The sequence below is a fragment of the Stegostoma tigrinum genome, chromosome 19 (genome assembly GCF_030684315.1).
Source record: "Stegostoma tigrinum isolate sSteTig4 chromosome 19, sSteTig4.hap1, whole genome shotgun sequence".
In the NCBI taxonomy this organism is placed as follows: Eukaryota; Metazoa; Chordata; class Chondrichthyes; order Orectolobiformes; family Stegostomatidae; genus Stegostoma; species Stegostoma tigrinum.
Window position 1 is genome coordinate 7,086,445 of NC_081372.1, and position 7,027 is coordinate 7,093,471.

Below are 7,027 nucleotides of genomic sequence, written 5' to 3' on the forward strand. Positions count from 1 at the left end.
ACTTTCACAAAGTGATCCACTGCCTAGGATCTTTCTGTTCCTTTCCCTGTCAATCTATGATGAATATTTAACACTCACTATTTGGGTGTGTAGGATGGTACAGTATTGAAGGGGGATGGTGCTGTCTGCACACAAATGCATGAAGGTGGCAGGACAATTTGGGAAGACTATTAAAAGACCATATGGCTTCCTTGGCTTTTAATAGCATGCAAAAGCAAGGACGTTGCTTTAAACCTTTATAAAACAGCTGGAAGAACTGTAGAAAAGATTTACTGGATTGATTGTAGCCAGGGTGAGAGAGAGTGCATTGACATGAAAGATGAGAGAAACTGGGATTTTCGCTTCACAGCAGCAACAGTTAAAGGGAGATCAGATCAACGTGTTCAAAAGCAAAATGAGGAGGAACAGTTTCCAGCAGGTCAGTTACCAGGAGGCGCAGATCTAAATCAAAAACCATTAGAGAGCAAGCGTTGTAATGTGGAAAGCGCTGCCTGAAAAGGACTTTCAAAGGGAGTTGAATAAATGAGGTTGTAGACATGCTCGCTGAGCCAGGGGGTTTGATTGCAAATGTTTTCTCACTCTGCTACGTAACATAGAACATAGGACAGTACAGCACAGTTCAGGCCCTTCAGCCCCACAATGCTGCACTGACCTATTATCCTACTAAGATCAATCTACCCTGCATACCCTACATTTTACTATCCTCCATGTGCCCATCCAACAGTCGCTTAAATGTGCCTAATGTATCTGATTCCACTACCACTGCCAGCAAAGCATTCCATGCACCCACCACTCTCTGTGTAAAGAACCTACCTCTAACATCTCCCCCATACTGCCCTCCAATCACCTTAAAATTATGCCCCTTCGTAATAGTCATTTGTGCCCTGGGAAAAACTCTCTGGCTATCCACTCTATCTATACAACTCATCATCTTGTAACATCATCAGTGTGCCTCCAGCGAAGCATCGGTGTTCTGTCCTGCCTGTTATCTATATGCTTCGGTTTGCTGGGGTGGTTGATTTTACTTTTTGTTTCTCAGTGAATTAGATCCTGTGTACAAACCAATGTGTTTGTGACTGGAATACCAGGGTTCCAAAAATTCCCTGGTGTGTCTGTTTGGCTTGTGCGATTATCGATGTGTTGTCCCTGTTGATTTCATGTCCCTCCCTGTTTGTGTGTCGTGTGACCAGTGAGAGTTGGTTCTCTCTCTTGGTGGATATTTGGTGTTGGTGTATCTTAATAGTCAATTTTCTTCTGGTTTGGCCTATGAACACCAAGTATGGGCACGAAACATTTGCAACCAAACCCATCGGTTCAGCGAGCTTGTCTACAACCCGTGATGCAAATCTTCTCAAAAAAAAACAACTTTAGAGTTGAATAAATATTTGAAGAGGAGAATCTTTCAGGGATATGGGGGACAAGGCATCTCATTGGATATCTCAGTCAAAGAGCTGGCACAGTCACGGTGGGCCAAATGACCTTCTTTGCTGGACCACTTGATGAACTGTTCTTTTTACACTCACTCCAGGTGGTTTCTTATGATGTCCTAGGGGAAGGTTAGCTCAGCCTGGTCCATCGCAAACACGACGCTAGCTCCAGATCCCTGTCCCCTGCACACACACCCCTCTAAACACTGCCCACACAAACACACACACACACACACACACACACACACACACCCTGTACATGCACACACACCTTGTACTCACACCTGCACACATACATCCTATACACACTATACACACATACACACATATACCCTCATAAACTAACCCACTCACCCGCACATGCACATACCCACACACTACTCCATGTGCACACCGACACACCCCACACCCCAAACACACCTATCCTGCAACATGGGCCCTGAATCTGAGAATTCTCTCTCTAACTCCATACTCCTCTCTCTGTCTTCAGGCTGCTCTGCAAAACCTTCCCCTCTGACCTCTCTTCTGGTTGTTTGCCCTGGTATTTCCTTTAGACTGCTCACTGCCAAATTTTGTACAATAATACTCCTGTGGAGCACTCAGGGATGTTCCATTATATGAAAGGTGCTACATAAAGACAAATTGCTGCTGTTGTTGTATTTGATGGGTACATGTGCAATTTATATTAACGCGCATTAAAGTGTTGGCTATGATCCACCTGGTGTTCGGACAGAGGGTCTGTCAGTGTAGAGATTTAATTCAAATTACATCAAGAATCATCAGATAGGCCCTTATACCAGGGCCTCAATTTGGAGCTACTTTCAGGCTGGAAACTTCTCCCAGAGGGTTATGTTGCTTCCATTATTAAAACAGTGTATTTGTGCAAGGCTTTATTTAATAATCCATTGAGAGCTGGTTGTGTCCTGAGGCAGCTGACAAACATGAGTGTCTTTATTAGTGTAAGGTCTTCTATCGTGTTCAATGTTGAAATAACTCCACAGAGGCCAGTCTCACGTTACCAAATGACCATTTATTTACACGTGGAGAGTCCTTGACATTGATCCAGCTCCTCCAGAGCCAGCTGACAGACTGAACAGGATGGCTGACACTCCAAGATAACAAAGTGTGAAGCTGGATGAACACAGCAGGCCAAGCAGCATCTCTGGAGCACAAAAGCTGACGTTTCGGGCCTAGACCCTTCATCAGAGGGGGGGATGGGGAGAGGGTTCTGGAATAAATAGGGAGAGAGGGGGAGGCGGACCGAAGATGGAGAGAAAAGAAGATAGGTGGAGAGGAGACTATAGGTGGGGAGATTGGGAGGGCATAGGTCAGTCCAGGGAAGACAGACAGGTCAAGGATGCGGGATGAGGTTAGTAGGTAGGAAATGGAGGTGCGGCTTGAGGTGGGAGGAAGGGATGGGTGAGAGGAAGAACAGGTTAGGGAGGCAGAGGCAGGCTGGGCTGGTTTTGGGATGCGGTGGGGGGAGGGGATGAGCTGGGCTTGTTGTGCAGTGCAGTGGGGGGAGGGGACGAACTGGGCTGGTTTTGGGATGCGGTGGGGGAAGGGGAGATTTTGAAGCTTGTGAAACCCACATTGATACCATTGGGCTGCAGGGTTCCCAAGTGGAATATGAATTGCTGTTCCTGCAACCTTCGGGTGGCATCATTGTGGCACTGCAGGAGGCCCAGGATGGACATGTCATCTAAGGAATGGGAGGGGGGGAGTTAAAATGGTTCGCGACTGGGAGGTGCAGTTGTTTATTGTGAACTGAGCGGAGGTGTTCTGCAAAGTGGTCCCCAAGCCTTCGCTTGGTTTCCCCAATGTAGAGGAAGCCACACCGGGTACAGTGGATACAGTATACCACATTGGCAGATGTGCAGGTGAACCTCTGCTTAGTGTGGAAAGTCATCTTGGGGCCTGGGATGGGGGTGAGGGAGGAGGTGTGGGGGCAAGTGTAGCACTTCCTGTGGTTGCAGGGGAAGGTGCCGGGTGTGGTGGGGTTGGAGGGGAGTGTAGAGCGGAGAAGGGAGCCACGCTCCTGTCTGTCAGCCAGGGCTTCCTGATTGGACCAGGTTAACAGCCCCAACCAAGGATCTCACATTCTATGAGGTCCATCTGGCTGACCTCATTACAGTCAGTATATTCCTCTCCCTCTGAGTCCGAGGGCATGGACTCATTCATTTTTGCTGTAGCTCCTCCTGGGCCATTATAGCCCTGGGTCAGGTCCATCCAAAATCTGCCTCAGATACAGGCAGCGAGCACTGCAGCTCGCACCTTGCACCCAGAACGTCTTGGAAGAAATTCAATGTCTTCTTCAGGGGGCAAAGGCTTCAGTGTGGCAACATGCACCATGTCCATCTGAATGCTCGACAGACAGGGAGAACCCATGGTTTCCACAACACTCAGAAAAGCAGCTGAGGAGCCGGGCGCCTTTTGCTCCCACACTGTTTTGTGACTTTGCAGCTTTCAATATGCTCTAAGTGCTTATTCAGGATCACAGTACCTCTCGATCTTTATACATCCCCGGGCCTGACCTCGCGTCAACCATGTCTCTTACCCATTCCTGTGGTTCCTACAGTAAACTTCATCCCCTGAAGTAAATTGTCTCTCTCGCTTAGCAGAGTCTTGTGTCCAGCACTGGCATTTCTGATGCATCTCATGACACCATGGAACTATCAGCGGCACAGCCCTTGTCCACTTTAAGTAAATCTAGCAGGGTTTATGGCCATCCTTATCTTTATTTATACTGAGTCAGCCATGGCTCAGCATTAACATCTGAGAGTCTACATCAGTTGCTGGTCGTACAGGGATCTCCTCTTCTGAAAGGTAGATATTGCAGGAATTCTCATGACCAAAGGGAGATCCTGGACTAATTTTGATGATTTCTGATAGACGTTGGACAGGAGTTTCTTAAAATGTTTCTCCCCCTAAATTTTGTTTGTCTCTCCTGCAGGGTGCATGGTTATTGCTTGTGTGAAGTAACCACTTTTGCCCCATCTATCATTCTTCGCTCTGAAAGTCGTGGGCTCAGGGCCCAAGCCAGCAAATTGGCTACAAATTGATTAGCAGTTCATCCTGCTGCCTCCTGGGGTAGTTAGTCCAATTGCAGATCATTCCCCATATCCACCCCCAGGTCCCCCACCTCCAGGAATGAAGATAGTGTCTCTGGGGCCACTTTCTCCCAAGATGATTGCTTGGGGAACTATCAATGTGATGGCACCTGATGTTTTATTATGTTTCATGGTCAGTGTGTCAGAGAGGCCACTTCGAGAGACTTGCTCAGGGCATCAGATCCAGATCATAACACAAGATCTGAGAGTGTAAATGCCTCGTGTTTCTCTTGACACATTATAATCCTCTACTGCAACTAAAGCTCCATGTTAACACCTACACTTAACATGTTTGAGGAAAATAATGTTTGTGTATGAAAGTTAATGTTTGTTGGATTCTTCAATATCACTACATCTACAGGCAGTTTCTAATGTTATTCAGGATAACATAAACATTGCAGCACTGGGGAGAATGCACTGCCAGAGGCAAAGCTTTGTCGTCAGCTGCACTGGCCATCTTTAATAAACACTCCAGTATCCTTCTGGAGACATCCAGAGAATTAACTGGATGAGAGCATAGGGAAAAAAGAGAATTAAGATAAAGGATCAATTTCCCAATCTTCAACAGCCTCGGTTTTATTGAGTGCAGAGAGCCATACCGATCTGTAGTCAGGGCAGTGGCCACTGAAGGATAGCACTACTTTTCTTTTTGTGAATAATATATCATCGTTCAAGGTGCAATATATTTCTGAGAACTTTAGTGAAAAATAATAAAAGACCAAAGTGACAGTTACAATGATGGCACGGTGGCTCAGTGGTCAGCACGATTTGATTCCACCCTTCGACGACTGTGTGGAGTCTGCATGTTCTCCCCGTGCCTGTGTAGGTCTCCTCCAAATGCTCTGGTCTCCTCACACAGCCCAAAGACATGCAGTTCAGGTGGATTAACCATGCCAAATTACCCCACGGTGCCCAGGATTTTGCTGGCTGGGTGGATTAGCCATGGGAAATGCTGGGTTACAGGGATACAATAGGTCAGGTGGGTCTGGGTGGGCTGCTGTCTGGAGGGTTGGTGTGGAATTGTTGGGCCGAATGGCCTACTTCCACACTATAGGGATTCTATGATGATAAAGACTAACCTGGACTGAAGCATTCTCTCTCTGTCTCTCCGAACATATCCTTTTGTTTAAGAAGAAGACAATCCAAATACGATGAAAACACGGCTGTAAAATTTCCTAGGACAAAATACAGGTAAGAAACACTAAAAGAGTGGTTTTCTGCATTAAAAAGGCTCACCTGTATCTAGGCGCTTATCAACTCTGTCAATTTATTTCTCCAAATTGATGCAGAAATAATAAAAAAATGCCATGCCATCACTTTATCTCATCTACAGGCAGAGACCTGTCTGCTGCAAACTTGGAATTCTTCAACATCAAGCAAGCAATTCTCAAAGGAATACCAACATTGAAAAATAAGAAGAGAATGAAATAAAACTGTTTAAGTAAATAAACAAACACTGCACTACAATTTATTTCTTTAAAAAAGTGCCAAGACTTACAAAGAGAAATGGAAGGCAAACGTGATTATGGACAGGACATCCAATGGCACCTTTACTGAATTACAACTGCTCAAGCATAGATTCCTATTTTGCAGATCAAAATATAAATGATTGCGAGAGAAGAGCACAAAGAATCTTGCTCACCTTGGCAAGGAGGGTTTTCACAGAATGAACAAATCCACTCTGCCCATGATAGTCAGGAAGATTCAATGGTTCAAAGTTTCAGTGAAGAGAGCAGAGGGCTTGCCAGAAGCAGCACTAGCGATGCCTAAAACTGGGTTGTTAACTTGATAAAACCACAGAGCAGCTATTTAAGTTACAAACCGCCCAAACAGCAAGTGATGGAAAGGCCTAAGTGACTCCACAATGAACAGGTATGTTCTAAGTTCTGCAGTTCTGCCGCGTACAGTCGAGAAATGGTGATGGACAATTAAATAACTCATTGGAAGAGGAGGCTTCCAAACTAAGAAGTAGGAGTAGATAAATCAATGCTTCATGCCTGCATCACCATGCATTACGATCTCAGCTGATTTCATCTCACTATCAATTCCACTTTCCTGCCCTCTCTCCATAAGCCTTCAATCTGCAACTAATTAAAGATCTGGCTATCTCCTCCTTAAATATCCCCATCCTCAAAGATGGAAGAGCCTAGCATATCTGTGCAAATGATAAAGCTGAAGCAGTCACAGCAACCTTCAACCCAACGTGCCACATGGGTGAGCTACCAGCCTCCTCCAGTGGTTCCCGACATCACACAGCCCGGTCTTTAGCTCATTCCATTCACTCCGTGTGATATCAACAAATGGTTGGAGATCATTCAAAGTCAGTCCGCCCTGGCAACATTCTGGCAATAGTACCAAAGACTTCCAGAATTTGCTGCTTCCCTAGCTAAGTCCTCCCAGTGCATTACAACACGGGTATCGGCCTGACAAAGTGGTAAATTGCCCAGGTATGTCCTGCACACAAAAAGCAGGACAAATCCAACCCGGCCA

At 46.0% G+C, this 7,027-nt stretch overlaps 1 long non-coding RNA gene across 1 annotated transcript; it reads left to right on the forward strand.

Moving 5' to 3' along the window:
- Positions 1–278: 278 nt before the first annotated feature.
- LOC125461258 (uncharacterized) lies at positions 279–5,952 on the forward strand. The gene is made up of 3 exons (XR_007249449.1): positions 279–418; positions 5,672–5,728; positions 5,871–5,952. It is a non-coding gene; the product is annotated as an uncharacterized LOC125461258 (long non-coding RNA).
- Positions 5,953–7,027: the final 1,075 nt, after the last annotated feature.